The 16,751-nt window shown below is 36.1% G+C and overlaps 1 protein-coding gene across 4 annotated transcripts in view; it reads right to left on the reverse strand.

Moving 5' to 3' along the window:
- Positions 1–16,751, reverse strand: part of ZEB1 (zinc finger E-box binding homeobox 1) — a 197,214-nt gene that overhangs the window by 37,876 nt on the left and 142,587 nt on the right. The window lies entirely within an intron of this gene.

The following is a 16,751-nucleotide window of genomic DNA, read 5'->3' on the forward strand; positions in this document are numbered from 1 at the left end:
TGAATTCGGGTCTGAAAGGCTGTAAAATCTACTTCCTCCTCTGCCCTTTTCTGTGACCAGACAACCACACAGCTAACTAGAGAGAAGACTGTACTAAACTTCACTGTGTCCAGAGTAAACACCTAGGGCACTATACTTTCTCTTTTACTCTGTTCATTATTCTAACTACTGGTAAATCATAGGATTAATAGTAGTGGTAAACATTTTTAGTTGTCGGTTGTCCTCCTTTGCCACCTAGATTTATAGTGAGCTGACTGCAGTATTCTATACAGAATAGGATCAGAGTAAATAGGCATATTATTTTAGCAAGCAGAAAGTCAGTTTTGTATATTCAGGTACATTTTATTTTATTATAATAGTTTATTAAGACATGTGCTATATAAAGACCATATAAAAGTTAAAACCTGCTTTTAAAAAAACTAGCAGCAGAGTATACATAATTATGATCAGAATACTTATAAAGTCATGCTAAAACATCATATCATGTAGTTAATCTGCATCCCAATCAAATCCCATTGAATATGCCAGTCAAAAAAATCTTGATTTAGGTTTCTCCTAAGTTTGGTAATTGAATTGAGAACCAGAACACTAATCAAGTAAAATCTTTGCTCACATTTAAGCATGTATTTCTGTAAGTGCCTTGGATTATCAGGTTGGTTTATTCGGCAGATTTTTTTTTACTCATTAACTTTTATATTAGTACCTAAAGATTATCACTATGTGAAAAATAGTTAAAAAGTACATAAACCTCTTTAGATCAGCATGAAAAACGTTATCTACAGTAGGTAATAAAGAAATTAGTGTCTGATAAATAATTCTCATTTTATATTTGCCATCAGCAAAATGACAATTAAAAAACCTGTGCTAAAGTATAGTGGGACAAACATCAATGTTGCCTAAGTATTTGAAAATCTCTAACATCTTTTTTTCCTCTCTCTGAAGCGTCTACTTAAACTAAAATAATAAACAGTATGACAGTTGGATAATTATAGGATAGTAATATAGTTATTTATTGTTGATCGATCTATGCTCTTTTTTCCTCCCCAAATGAAAAAATTAAGACAGTCAGCGTTACTTACTAAGATGAAAATGACAGTGATATTAAAAGTTAAAATGATATTTTGGACAATAATTATTTACTTATAGTTACTATAGCTAATTAAAAATCTGTCTTCAATTCAATGAAATGATTTCTTCATTTCTGCTTAGGATAAAAATCTAGGCTCCTTAGATGAGCATTTAACATAATTCAGAATTTGGTCCCAGACTTCTTTACTGTGATTTAAAAACTGGAAGTCTCCATTCTTTCCCTCATCACTGGGGCTGGAATTTTGGTTGAACAACTAAAATCATATTGCCTAATGAAAACAGAAAATATCCTAATGCTGGTCTGCAGCATGAACACACTTCTTCCACTACGGGGTGCTGCCAGCAACAGGCTCCTTCCTGTTTCACCCGTAGAGCAGCTTGAGGGTGCAGTATTGGAACAGCTGAATACTGGCCAAGATGTCTTCTCCCTCATGTGTTCCGATCTTACTTACAGCTTAGAAAATATAAGTAGGGAAGTAATAGAATCTCCTTGTGTATAAGATTTTTCTCTCCTATAAGACTTAACTAATGTCAACACATCGTGATTGACTAACTGAAATGTAACTTATAAAGGTAAACTGGGAAGTTTCTAAGGCTTTTTCTTTCAGTCTAAATTCCAAACCAAATATATAAATGAGGAAAAACACTCAAGTAATAAGACTTTGCTTTTTCAAATAGTGGCAAAATATAACTGAAAAAAATAAGTCATGAAATACTACTCAGCTATAAAAAATAAATTTGTTTTTTGTTTTGACAATTTGTTGACACATCCAACACCTTAGATGAATCTCTCAAGAAATTATGGAAAGTGAAAAAAGTAAATACAAAAGATTACATACTGTATGATTCCATTTATGTAACATTCTTGAAATAACAAATTTATAAAAATGGAAAGATATGTGTGGTTGTGAGGGGTTAGGGTTGGGCAGAGGGGAGGGGAGGGTGGGTATATAAAAGGTAAGGAGGGAGCACAGTGGTGATGGAAGTGTTCTGTATTTTGTCTATTACCAATGCTGATATTCTGGCTGTGATACTATACTACAGTTTTGCATGCTGTTACCATTGGTGAAAACAGAGTAAAGGGTATACAACAGGATCTTTGAAATATTTATGAATCAGAACTACTTGTGAATTATTTGCAAATCTATATTTATCTCAAAATTTAAAGTTTATCTGACAAGTCAGTCAATGGCTGATAACACAAATTAGATTTTAAAAAAAAGCACTTGTTTATTTTGCCATAAGCTGTAATTCGCAGTAATTAAAAGGAAGAATGGCAAATATAATTCATGTTAACCAAAATCCAGATGGCTTACTGTCAGTGGCAGGAGAGAACAGTTCAAAGTTTAGGACTGGTTATCAAGCACATGTTTAAAATTCTAAACTTTCATTTCAAATTCATACCAATCTGTTTCTAACCATTTCACAAATATGTTTGTGGGAAGATTTTACAGCAATTTCTAATAAGGCACAAAAAGTGGGTAACTGAACCAGATTTTCCTTTCCTGCTTTCATCTCTTCCTCTGTAACACACATGCACACATGCCATACACATTTATACCTGCCTTTTCTCAAGCTGACCCCTCTGTCTAGAATGCTGTTATCCATTCCATCTGAAAAACTTACTAATCTTGAAAGATCAGTTCACATTTCTCTCATTCTATAAGTCTTCCCCTACCCTGCTCAGAAGTAGATGCCAATAGATTCCTGAATTCAAACATAAAGTGTTCAAACTTTAATTAGAAATGATTTTTTCAGTGTGTATTTTTTCAGACTATTTCCAGAAAGCTTCATTTTCTCTCTTGTATCCTCTAGTTTCTATATTTATGCATACATTTTTGGTATAACTGTCCATCACTGTCACAGTAATTCATAATCTCTAAGAATATCTGTTAACTTAAACAAAGGTTATACACACACACACACACACACACACACACACACACACACACCTGAGATCAGATTTGGTTAAGATAGAATGAACATAAACCACCCTCTGTGTTACACTGAATGCAGTTAAAAGAAAAAACCTGGGGAGAATTCATGGAGGAGTTACTTGAAGATTCTCAAGCAGGAAGACTGGGGAAGAAGAAATGATAAGAATTCAAAGTACCACTGAATCACTTAGGAAGTAATTTATCCTACCCCCTGGCATGGATTCAAGGCAGCCTAGATTTAGAAGTGGGCAGAGAAAAACTCTAGGAAGAACCCTCTTGTTTAGGCTCGTGGAACCGGAAATGCTCAAAGAAGGGAGAAATAATTTTTCCCCCTTGATTCTCTTGTGTCCCAGTCCCAACATAGCTGCTGAGATCATGTTGACAGCAAGAACATAAAGGCACCTAAAATTCCAAGAAAGGGGAACCTTCTTATTCACTCGGAGGAGCAGAGGCCCCAAGAGGATGGTACAAATTTTCATCAAGTTATTTCTCCCCATCTTCTTGCAGCATAGCTGTGGGAAAAATCTGGCAAAGTACAACAAAGGAAGTCCCAGATTTTTGGATAGAGAACTGACAAGGGAAGTCCCAGGGAACTGAAAGTACTAGGGAGATCATGGAAAGGGAGGAGAACTGGAAATCAACTGTATAAGCTGCTTGTGAAGTCCTGGGTTCATATCCAAACTTCCCAATGTTTGGATCTGACCACATGCTTTGAGAACTGAAGTAAGGATAAGATCATTAATCATGTCCCAGAATGGCCACTATAGGGCACAGATCCAAAAAGCATTGTAAAGTCTTTGACAACTGAACTGATACTGGAACCATAAACCACAGAAATTATTTAGAAAGTACAGCCTGATACAACTGGATAAGTTGCCTACTAAACCAAAAATATCAAAATACCCCATAGGATTTAAATAAGACCAAGAGTTTCATAAAATAATATACAGGATACAATCCAAAATTACTTAGCATATGAAGAACCAGGAAAATCTCAACTTCTATAGGAAAAAGATAATCAAAAGATGGCAAGTTGTTGTTTACTAAGACACAGATGTTGCAACTATCAAACAAAGGCTTTAAGCAGCTATTAGGAAAGCACCCAAGAGCTAAAGATGAACACTTGAAAAGAATGGAAAGATAAAAAGTCTAGGCTAATTCTTATCAGCAAAAAGAGGATGTAGATAGGAAACAAAAGGAAATTTAGAACTAAAAATACAGTAACAAATTTTTTGGAAAAAAAAAATCACTTGATAGTCCCAATAGCAAAATGGAGATAAAAGAAGAAAGATCAGTGAACTGGATGGTAGGTAAAGGGATATTTGGACAATAAAGTGAAAATATTTTAAAAAATAGTCTCAGAGATGTGTAGGACAATATTAAAATATCTAACATTCTGTCATTAGAGTTCCAGAAGGAGAAAAAAACAGTATAGTGCAGAAAAAATAGTTGAAGGAATAGTATCTAAAAACTTCCCAGATTTAATTTAAAAAAAAAAAAAACACACATTCCAATAGATTAAAGAAGTTAGCTGAATCTCAAACAGGACAAAGGCCCCCAAATATGGGCTTAGACCATCAATCAAACTCTGAAAACTAAAGTTAAAAAAATACTGAAAAGAGACAAAGAAAATGATACACAACTATAAGTGAACAATGACTTAAAAGGCAGATTTATCATCAGAAATGAGAGATTTCATAAGGAAATGGGACATTTTTAAAGGGTTATAAGAAAAAAAATCCTGTCAACCCCAAATTTTTATACCCAGTGAAAATATACTTTGGAACAAAGGTAAAATAAAGATATTCTCAGATGAGGTAAAGTGCATAAAGTACGCTGCCAGGAAAACCAACATACTGCTAAAGGAAGATCTTTAGAAAGAAAGGAAAGTGATATTAGAGGAAAATTTGAAATATTAGGACTGAAAGAGGACACAAGAAATGATGTAGTATACATGAAAACTATAACATAAAGGAGGGACGGTAATGGAACTCATATATGGGGGTAAAGTTTCTATATTTTACTTTGGTAAAATATTCCAAGTAGATTATGAGATGTTAAGTATGTACATTCAATCTACAAAGCAACTACTAAAAAATCAATATAAGAAGATACAGTAAAAAATGAAATAAATAAATTAAAATTGAATACTAAAAAATATCCAAATGATTCAAAAGAAGGGAAGAAAGGAGAAACAGTAGAAATTAAAAACAGAGGGAAGAAACAGAAAGCAAATAATACAATGGTAGACCTAACTCCAGACATCAAAACTTACATTATGTGTAAATGTTTTAAATTAGCAAATGTAAGGAATAGAGATTATTAGAATAGATTAAAAAAAAAAAGCCCATTTATAGCAGTCTACCAAAAAAAAATATTTCAGACATAATAAGAGAGGCTAAAAGTAAAAAGTTGGGAAAGAAATCTAGAGTGACTATTTTACATCAGATGAAGTAGACTTTGGAGCTAAGAAAATTACCAGAAACCTAGAGAAACATTATATAATAAGAGAGCCAATTTACCAAGAGGACATAACAATCTAAAACTGTGGCATTTAACAACACAGTTTCAAAATATTCATATTCACATACTCAAAATATGTGACCAACAGAACAGAAAATAGAGAAAAATCCATGTGTATAACTGGAGACTTCAATATTCTTCTCACATTAATTGACAAAAAAAAACAAAAACAAAACAAAAACAAGCTGAAAATCAGCAAGGATATAAATCAACTAAGCAACACTATCAACTACTCCATCCAACTGACATTTGTAGACTATTTCAGCAAACAATAGCAGACTACATATTCTTTTCAAACACACACAGAACACTAATGAAGACAGACTATATATATATCCAATATCATAAATAAAACTTAAAAGAAATGAAATCATACAAAGTTTATTTTCTGACTATAATACATTTAAGCTAGATATCAAGAGCATAAAGATAAGAAAATCTCCAAACACTTTGGGAATTAATTAACATATTTCTAAAGAATCCAAAGAGAAAAATGAAAAAAACAAAACATCAATATTGGGGGGGAGGAGTCAAGATGGCGGAGAAGTAGCAGGCTGAGACTACATCAGGTAGCAGGAGATCAGCTTGATAGCTTATCTAAACATTGCAAACACCTACAAATCCAATGGGAGATCGAAGAGAAGAAGAACAGCAACTCTAGAAACAGAAAATCAACCACTTTCTGAAAGGTAGGACTGGCGGAGAAGTGAATCTAACACGACGGGAAAATAGATTGCGGGAGGAGGGGCCGGCTCCCGGCAAGTGGCAGAGGAATGGAGCACAAAATCAGGACTTTTAAAAGTCTGTTCCACTGAGGGACATTGCTCCAGAGGCTAAACCAGTGTGAAGTCCACGCGTGGTCAGTGTGGCCCCAGGTTCCGCAGGGTCACAGAAGGATCGGGGGTGTCGGAGTGTCACAGAGCTCGCAGGTATTAGAACAGAGAAGCCGGCTACAGAGACAGAGCCAAGGACTGAACTCTCAGCTCGGGGTTACCTTGAACTGGTCGTGGGCTGGGTGAGCTCGGAGCGCGGCTAGAGGCTGGGGATACGGGAGTGATTGGGTGCTGTCCTCTGGGGGCGCACTGAGAAGTGGGGCCCCAGGCTCTCGGCTCCTCCGGGCCGGAGACTGGGAGGCCGCCATTTTTATTCCTGTCCTCCGGAACTCTACGGAAAGCGTTCAGGGAACAGAAGCTCCCAAAAGCGAACCCGAGCCGATTACTTAGTCCGGCCCCCGGTAAGGGCGGTGCAATCCCGCCTCGGGCAAAGACACTTGAGAGTCATTACAACAGGCCCCTCCCCCAGAAGATCAACAAAATATCCAGCCAGGACGAAGTTCATCTATCAAGGAAAGCAGGTTCAATTCCTAAGACAGCAGCGCAATTCCAGAGGAGGAGAAAGCAAAGCATGGAACTCATGGCTTTCTCCCCATGATTCTTTAGTCTTGAGGCTAATTCAATTTTTTTTTTCTTTTTTCAATTTTTTTTTCTTTTTTTCTTTTTTCTTCTTCGGCTACATTTTTTAAAACTTTTACCCTTTTCTTTTTTAACGTTTTTTGACTAGTTTATCTACATATATATTTTTCTTTCTTTTTTATATTTTTTCTTTATTTTTTAAATTTTTTTCTTTTTTTTCTGAACCTCTTTTCATCCCCTTTCTTCTCCCCACAATTTGGGGTCTCTTCTGATTTGGTTACAGCGCATTTTTCTGGGGTCGTTGCCACCCTTTTAGCATTTTATTTGATCCTTCATATCCTCTTAGCTGGACAAAATGACAAGGTGGAAAAAATCACCACAAACAAAAGAACAAGAGACTGTACCGAAGGCTAGGGACCTAATCAACCCAGACATTGGTAATGTGTCAGATCAAGAGTTCAGAATGACGATTCTGAATGTTCTAGCCAGGCTCGAAAAAGGCATGGAAGATATTAGAGAAACCCTCTCTGGAGATATAAAAGCCCTTTCTGGAGAAATTAAAGAACTAAAATCTAACCAAGTAGAAATAAAAAAAGCTATTAATGAGGTGCAATCAAAAATGGAGGCTCTCACTGCTAGGATCAATGAGGCAGAAGAAAGAATTAGTGATATAGAAGACCAAATGACAGAGAATAAAGAAGCCGAGCAAAAGAGGGACAAACAGCTATTGGACCACGAGGGGAGAATTCGAGAGATAAGTGACACCATAAGATGAAAAAACATTAGAATAATTGGGATTCCAGAAGAAGAAGAAACAGAGAGGGGAGCAGAAGGTCTATTGGAGAGAATCATTGGAGAGAATTTCCCTAATATGGCAAAGGGAACAAGCATCAAAATCCAGGAGATGCAGAGAACCCCCCTCAAAGTCAACAAGAATAGGTCCACACCCCGTCACCTAATAGTAAAATTTACAAGTCTTAGTGACAAAGAGAAAATCTTGAAAGCAGCCCGGGAAAAGAACTCTATAACATTCAATGGTAAAAATATTAGATTGGCGGCAGACTTATCCACAGAGACCTGGCAGGCCAGAAAGAGCTAGCATGATATATTCAGAGCACTCAACGAGAAAAACATGCAGCCAAGAATACTCTATCCAGCTAGGCTATCATTGAAAATAGAAGGAGAGATCAAAAGCTTCCAGGACAAACAAAAACTGAAAGAATTTGCAAACACCAAACCAGCTCTACAGGAAATATTGAAAGGGGTCCTCTAAGCAAAGAGAGAGCCTAAAAGTAGTAGATCAGAAAGGTACAGAGACAATATACAGTAACAGTCATCTTACAGGCTAATAATGGCACTAAATTCATATCTCTCAATAGTTACCCTGAATGTTAATGGGCTAAATGCCCCAATCAAAAGACAGTGGGTATCAGAATGGATAAAAAAACAAAACCCATCTATATGTTGCCTACAAGAAACTCATTTTAGACGCGAAGACACCTCCAGATTTAAAGTGAGGGGGTGGAAAACAATTTACCATGCTAATGGGCATCAGAAGAAAGCTGGGGTGGCAATCCTTATATCAGATCAATTAGATTTTAAGCCAAAGACTATAATAAGAGATGAGGAAGGACACTATATCCTACTCAAGGGGTCTGTCCAATAAGAAGATCTAACACTTTTAAATATCTATGCCCCTAACGTGGGAGCAGCCAACTATATAAACCAATTAATAACAAAATCAAAGAAACACATCAACAATAATACAATAATAGTAGGGGACTTTAACACTCCCCTCACTGAAATGGACAGATCATCAAAGCAAAAGATCAACAAGGAAATAAAGGCCTTAAATGACACACTGGACCAGATGGACATCACAGATATATTCAGAACATTTCATCCCAAAGCAACAGAATACACATTCTTCTCTAGTGCACATGGAACCTTCTCCAGAATAGATCACATCCTGGGTCACAAATCAGGTCTCAACTGGATCAAAAGATTAGGATCATTCCCTGCATATTTTCAGACCACAATGCTCTGAAGCTAGAACTCAATCACAAGAGGAAAGCTGGAAAGAACCCAAATACATGGAGACTAAACAGCATCCTTCTAAAGAATGAATGGGTCAACCAGGAAATTAAAGAAGAATTGGAAAAATGCATGGAAACAAATGATAATGAAAACACAACGGTTCAAAATCTGTGGGACACAGCAAAGGCAGTCCTGAGAGGAAAATATATAGCAGTACAAGCCTTTCTCAAGAAACAAGAAAGGTCTCAAGTACACAACCTAACCCTACACATAAAGGAGCTGGAGAAAGAACAAGAAAGAAACCCTAAACCCAGTAGGAGAAGAGAAATCATAAAGATCAGAGCAGAAATCAATGAAATAGAAACCAAAAAAATAATAGAAAAAAATCAATGAACCTAGGAGCTGGTTCTTTGAAAGAATCAATAAGATTGATAAACCCCTGGCCAGACTCATCAAAAAGAAAAGAGAAAGGACCCAAATCAATAAAATCATGAATGAAAGAGGAGAGATCACAACTAACACCAAAGAAATACAGACAATTATAAGAACATACTATGAGCAACTCTACGCCAACAAATTTGACAATCTGGAAGAAATGGATGCATTCCTAGAGACCTATAAACGACCACAACTGAACCAGGAAGAAATAGAAAACCTGAACAGGCCCATAACCAGTAAGGAGATTGAAACAGTCATCAAAAATCTCCAAACAGGGGCGCCTGGGTGGCTCAGTGGGTTAAAGCCTCTGCCTTTGGCTCAGGTCATGATCCCAGGGTCCTGGGATCGAGCCCCGCATCCGGCTCTCTGCTTGGCGGGGAGCCTGCTTCCTCCTCTCTCTCTCTCTGCCTGCCTCTCTCCCTACTTGTGATCTCTATCTGTCAAATAAATAAAATCTAAAAAAAAAAAAAAAAAAAAAAAATCTCCAAACAAACAAAAGCCCAGACCAGACGGCTTCCCAGGGGAATTCTACCAAACATTTAAAGAAGAACTAATTCCTATTCTCCTGAAACTGTTCCAAAAAATAGAAATGGAAGGAAAACTTCCAAACTCATTTTATGAGGCCAGCATCACCTTGATCCCAAAACCAGACAAGGATCCCACCAAAATAGAGAACTACAGACCAATATCCTTGAGGAACACAGATGCAAAAATTCTCACCAAAATACTAGCCAATAGGATTCAACAGTACATTAAAAGGATTATTCACCACGACCAAGTGGGATTTATTCCAGGGCTGCAGGGTTGGTTCAACATCCGCATATCAATCAATGTGATAGAACACATTAATAAAAGAAAGAACAAGAACCATATGATACTCTCAATAGATGCTGAAAAAGCATTTGACAAAGTACAGCATCCCTTCCTGATCAAAACTCTTCAAAGTGTAGGGATAGAGGGCACATACCTCAATATTATAAAAGCCATCTATGAAAAACCCACCGCAAATATCATTCTCAATGGAGAAAAACTGAAAGCTTTTCCGCTAAGGTCAGGAACACGGCAGGGATGTCCATTATCACCACTGCTATTCAACATAGTACTAGAAGTCCTAGCCTCAGCAATCAGACAACAAAAAGAAATTAAAGGCATCCAAATCGGCAAAGAAGTCAAACTATCACTCTTCGCAGATGATATGATACTATATGTGGAAAACCCAAAAGACTCCACTCCAAAACTACTAGAACTTGTACAGGAATTCAGTAAAGTGTCAGGATATAAAATCAATGCACAGAAATCAGTTGCATTTCTGTACACCAACAACAAGACAGAAGAAAGAGAAATTAAGGAGTCAATCCCATTTACAATTGAACCCAAAACTATAAGATACCTAGGAATAAACCTAACCAAAGAGGCTAAGAATCTATACACAGAAAATTATAAAGTACTCATGAAAGAAATTGAGGAAGACACAAAGCAATGGAAAAATGTTCCATGCTCCTGGATTGGAAGAATAAATATTGTGAAAATGTCTATGCTACCTAAAGCGATCTACACATTTAATGCAATCCCTATCAAAATCCCATCATTTTTTTCAAAGAAATGGAACAAATAATCCAAAAATTTATATGGAACCAGAAAAGACCTCGAATAGCCAAAGGAATATTGAAAAAGAAAGCCAAAGTGGGTGACATCACAATTCCGGACTTCAAGCTCTATTACAAAGCTGTCATCATCAAGACAGCATGGTACTGTCACAAAAACAGACATATAGATCAGTGGAACAGAATAGAGAGCCCAGAAATAGACTCTCAACTCTATGGTCAACTAATCTTCGACAAAGCAGGAAAGAATGTCCAATGGAAAAAGACAGCCTCTTCAATAAATGGTGCTGGGAAAATTGGACAGCCACATGCAGAAAAATGAAATTGGACCACTTCCTTACACCACACACAAAAATAGACTCCAAATGGATGAAGGACCTCAATGTGAGAAAGGAATCCATCAAAATCCTTGAGGAGAACGCAGGCAGCAACCTCTTCGACCTCAGCCATAGCAACATCTTCCTAGGAACAACGGCAAAGGCAAGGGAAGCAAGGGCAAAAATGAACTATTGGGATTTCATCAAGATCAAAAGCTTTTGCACAGCAAAGGAAACAGTTAACAAAACCAAAAGACAACTGACAGAATGGGAGAAGATATTTGCAAACGACATATCAGATAAAGGGCTAGTATCCAGAATCTATAAGGAACTTAGCAAACTCAACACCCAAAGAACAAACAATCCAATCAAGAAATGGGCAGAGGACATGAACAGACATTTCTGCAAAGAAGACATCCAGATGGCCAACAGACACATGAAAAAGTGCTCCACGTCACTCGGCATCAGGGAAATACAAATCAAAACCACAATGAGATATCACCTCACACCAGTCAGAATGGCTAAAATTAACAAGTCAGGAAATGACAGATGCTGGCGAGGATGCGGAGAAAGGGGAACCCTCCCACACTGTTGGTGGGAATGCAAGCTGGTGCAACCACTCTGGAAAACAGCATGGAGGTTCCTCAAAATGTTGAAAATAGAACTACCCTATGACCCAGCAATTGCACTACTGGGTATTTACCCTAAAGATACAAACATAGTGATCCGAAGGGGCACGTGTACCCGAATGTTTATAGCAGCAATGTCTACAATAGCCAAACTATGGAAAGAACCTAGATGTCCATCAACAGATGAATGGATAAAGAAGAGGTGGTATATATACACAATGGAATACTATGCAGCCACCAAAAGAAATGAAATCTTGCCATTTGCGACGACGTGGATGGAACTAGAGGGTATCATGCTAGTGAAATAAGTCAATCAGAGAAAGACAACTATCATATGATCTCCCTGATTTGAGGACATGGAGAAGCAACATGGGGGGTTGGGGGATAGGAGAAGAATAAATGAAACAAGATGGGATTGGGAGGGAGACAAACCATAAATGACTCTTAATCTCACAAAACAAACTGGGGGTTGCTGGGGGGAGGTGGGGTTGGGAAAGAGGGAGGGGGTTATGGACATTGGGGAGGGTATGTGCTATCGTGAGTGCTGTGAAGTGTGTAAACCTGGCGATTCACAGACCTGTACCCCTGGGGATAAAAATACATTATATGTTTATTAAAAAAAAAAATTTGGAAGGGGAGGTGAACCATAAGAGACTATGGACTCTGAAAAACAACCTGAGGGTTTTGAAGGGTCAGGGGTGGGAGGTTGGGGGAACAGGTGGTGGGTAATAGGGAGGGCACGTTTTGCATGGAGCACTGGGTGTTGTGCAAAAACAATGAATACTGTTAGGCTGAAAAAATAAATTTAAAGAAACAATGTTTAGAACAAAAAAAATCAATATTTATGGGATGTACATAATAAGACAGTATTTAAAGGGAAATTTATAGTACTAAATGCTTATGTTATACAAAATTTCTCAAATTAAAATTCTAAACTTCTGCGTTAAAAAGAAAAACATAAAAAGGAATAAAATAAGTCCAGAGCAAGCAGGGGGAAGGAATAAAGAACAGAAATCAATAAAATTAAAGACAAAAAAGAGAAAAACAATGAAAAATAAAGCCAGTTCTTTGAAAAGATCCAGAAAATTAACAAACCTTTAGTAAGACCGACAAACAAACAGAGGGAAGCCATGAACTACTAACATCAGGAATAATGGGGATTAGGGATTATCAATAATTATCATATTGATTGCTAAATTAATAGAAATGAACAAATGGAAACTAAATTAAAAATAAAACATTCACAATAGTTTCTCCCTTTAAAAAAGAAATACGTAGGTATAAATCTAACAAAAGATGCATATAATCTGTTTTTGAAACTACAAAACAGTAATGTGAGAAATCAAAGACCCATGCAGTGTAAAAAAACTGACATAAAAATCAGCTGCTATTCTATATACCAATGATGATCTATCTGACAGGGAAATAAAACAATCTCACATATAAGAGCAACAAAAAAAAAAATGCTTAGGAGTAAATTTAACCAAGGAGGTGAAAGATATATACACTGAAAACTGTAAGACACTGATAAGAAACTGAATATGATACAAATAAATGGAAAGAGATTCTGTGTTCATGAATTGGAAGGATTAATATTGTTAAAATGTCCGTACTACCCAGAGCCACTCTAGATTCAATGATATTCCTACTAACATTCCAATGGGATTTTTTTTTTTACAGAAATAGGAAAAAACAATCTTAAAAGGTCCTATTTAGCCAAAGCAATCTTGAGAAAAAAGAAGGAAGGAAAGGGGTTTTGCTTTTTTCTGATCAGGATTTTTAAAAGCTTTTTTTTTTTTTTTAATTTTTTTTTCCATTTTATTTATTTTTTCAGCATAACAGTATTCATTCATTCATTCATTCATTCATCCCACCTCCCCCCAGCAACCCCCAGTTTGTTTTGTGAGATTTAAAAGCTTTTTAATTTAAAAATAGTTTTAGACTTACAGAAAAGTTGTACAACTAGCACAGACTTCCATTAAACCCTCCATCAAGCTTTCTTTAATGAGAACATCTTACATAATCACAGTACTGTTAATGAAACCATCATATTAATGTTAATATAACACTATTAACTAACAGACAGACCTTATTTGACTTATGCCAGTTTTCCCACTAAATCCCTTTCCTTTTCTGGTTCAGAAATCAATTACTGACCCAGAGTGCATTTAGTTTCAGGTCTCTATAGACTCCTCCAGAATTTCACAATCCAATCATGTCTCTGAGAAGTTGCTTTAGTCTTTGCTTTTTTTTTTTTTTTTTTTAAATGACCTTAACACTATTGAAGAGTACTGATCACTGGTTTTGCAGTGTGCCCCTCAGTCTGATTTCCCTAATGTTTTCTAATGATTAGATGAGGAAATACATTGTCAGCAAGAATACCACCGAAGTGATATGTCTTTGTTAATGTATCTCACCAGTGGTGTATAATGTCACTGTATCTTATTACTGGGACATTAACCTTGATCACCTGGTTAAGAAGGTGTCTGTCAGGTTTATTTTTCTTTGTTTTTATATTTATATATATTTGTAAATATATATTTATATTTCTTTAAGATTAATAACTATTTGGTGAGAAAATACCTTGATATCATGTAAATATCCTTCTTCATATACTTTTATCCACTTATTTTAGCATTCATTGATGGTTATTTTTTTTAAACAATTTATGTATTTATTGGAGGGAGAGAGAGAGAGAGAGAGTGAGTATGCCTGAGTGGGGGGAGGGTAGAGGGAGAGAATCTTCAAGCAGACTTTCTGTTGAGCTTGATTTCATGACCCATGAGATCATGATCTGAGCCAAAACCAAGAGTCAGACACTTAACCAACTGAGCCATATAGGCGCCCCACTGATGGTTCTTGCCTGTATCAATTATTACCATAGTGTCTGCCTAACAGTGATTTTCCACTTCCTTAATTACTTCTCAATTTATAACTGAAATCCTACTATAAGAGTGAACTGTTTCTTCTCCCCCATTTATTAAAATATTTATATAAGTATGTATGTATGGATATTTATTTTATTCTATTGATTATAATCCAGCACTATCATAATTTATTTTGCTGCTAAAATTGTCCCAGATTTGGCCAATGGGAGCTCCCTCAGGTTGGCTCTTGGTCCCTTTTTACAGGGTGATTTTTTTTTAAACATTTTCTTACTTGTTGTTCTGGGATCAGCTTATATTTTCCCTACCTTGGTTCTAGAATCAGTCATTTATGCAAATGACCTTGGGTACCTTTTATTGGAGAATGGTCTTTGAATCCCAGGTCTGGGCACCAGGCATGTTCACTGATACTAGGTATCATTGTTTCATGCATTTTCAGCAAACAGAGCTAGGAAATATATGTATGTATACGAATACCTGCATAAAGCCTGTCTATATTTTTCTACATATATTTATATATATATATATTAAGAACCATGAGTTCATATTGACATCTCTGATTCCAACAGAAAGCCATAGATTTATTATAGCCTTCTCACTTTTCCTTGTTTGTAACTTCTCTCTCTGATAGTGAGAAATTTTGTTCTCATTATCTTAAATATATCTGCTTATTTGTTCAATTCCAGTATATACATGAACTAGTTTCTGAATAAACCATAGCTTTTAAGAAACGAATTTATTGGGGCACCTGGTGGTTCAGTAGGTTAAAGCCTCTGCCTTCAGCTCAGGTCATGATCCCAGGGTCCTGGGATCGAGCCCCACATCCGGCTCACTGCTCAGCGGGGAGCCTGCTTCCTCCTCTCTCTCTGCCTGCCTCTCTGCCTGCTTGTGATCTCTGTCTGTCAAATAAATAAATAAAATCTTAAAAAAAAAAAAAAGAAACGAATTTATTTACTAGAGGGAAAAATGGGAATGGGGTAGTAGGTATGGGAGGATGACACATTTCTGAGCATACCTTTTTGTATAGCTCAATTTAAAACCATGAAAATGTTTCCCATTCACACAAAAATAAGTCACTCAGCAATGGACAATGAAATACAAGCGATGACAGATGACCCTAACTATATTATAAATGAGTTATAAAACATATTGAAGGGGATGGGAAAGACAAGAAATAACCTAAGTAACTTTGGAAAACAACATTTTGAATATATACTATAAAGCTAATGACAAAAGAACTGTACATATTGTGATTGAGGTAGCAAGTTTGTTTGACCAGGATTTTAAAGAGAACAGAGTGTACAACTGAGGTTCAGCATTGTGGGAAAACTCAAAATTCCTTCATAGTGTCATCTCTTAGTACTTAGATATTTAGAGGTAATTAAATATTAGAGGTATATATTTAGTACAAATGAAATTGGATTCTCTCACAAGTACAGCTAAAAAATATCTCTGTGGTCATGTGGGCCTGTCTTTTCATTTTATAGAAGCAGAAGTGGAACTCAAGAGACATAGTGGTATAATGAAGACTAGAAACCACGTGCTGAGCTTTTTCTACATTACACACTAGCTATGGTTGAAAAGGTTCCAAAGAGTAGGATAAGCTGACTCTTGAGAGATAATTATAAAATGATTCAATGCTGAGTTATATAGTGATTGATGTATTCTTTGCATAAGATTACTTATAATATTTTGTTTTAACCTGTGCCTAAATAAGCCTTTTTGCCATTTTTATTATAAAGAATTTTTCATTTCCTTGGCATTTTTGTAAATGTGCAAATTTCTATAGAGTTTTAAAAACTTCAAGTCTGAAAAATGTTTAAGTCATTATTGGGATCATTTTCTCAGCTCATCAATTAAAAGAACAAGGAATAACAAAC

The sequence above is a fragment of the Meles meles genome, chromosome 7 (genome assembly GCF_922984935.1).
Source record: "Meles meles chromosome 7, mMelMel3.1 paternal haplotype, whole genome shotgun sequence".
Lineage (NCBI taxonomy): Eukaryota > Metazoa > Chordata > Mammalia > Carnivora > Mustelidae > Meles > Meles meles.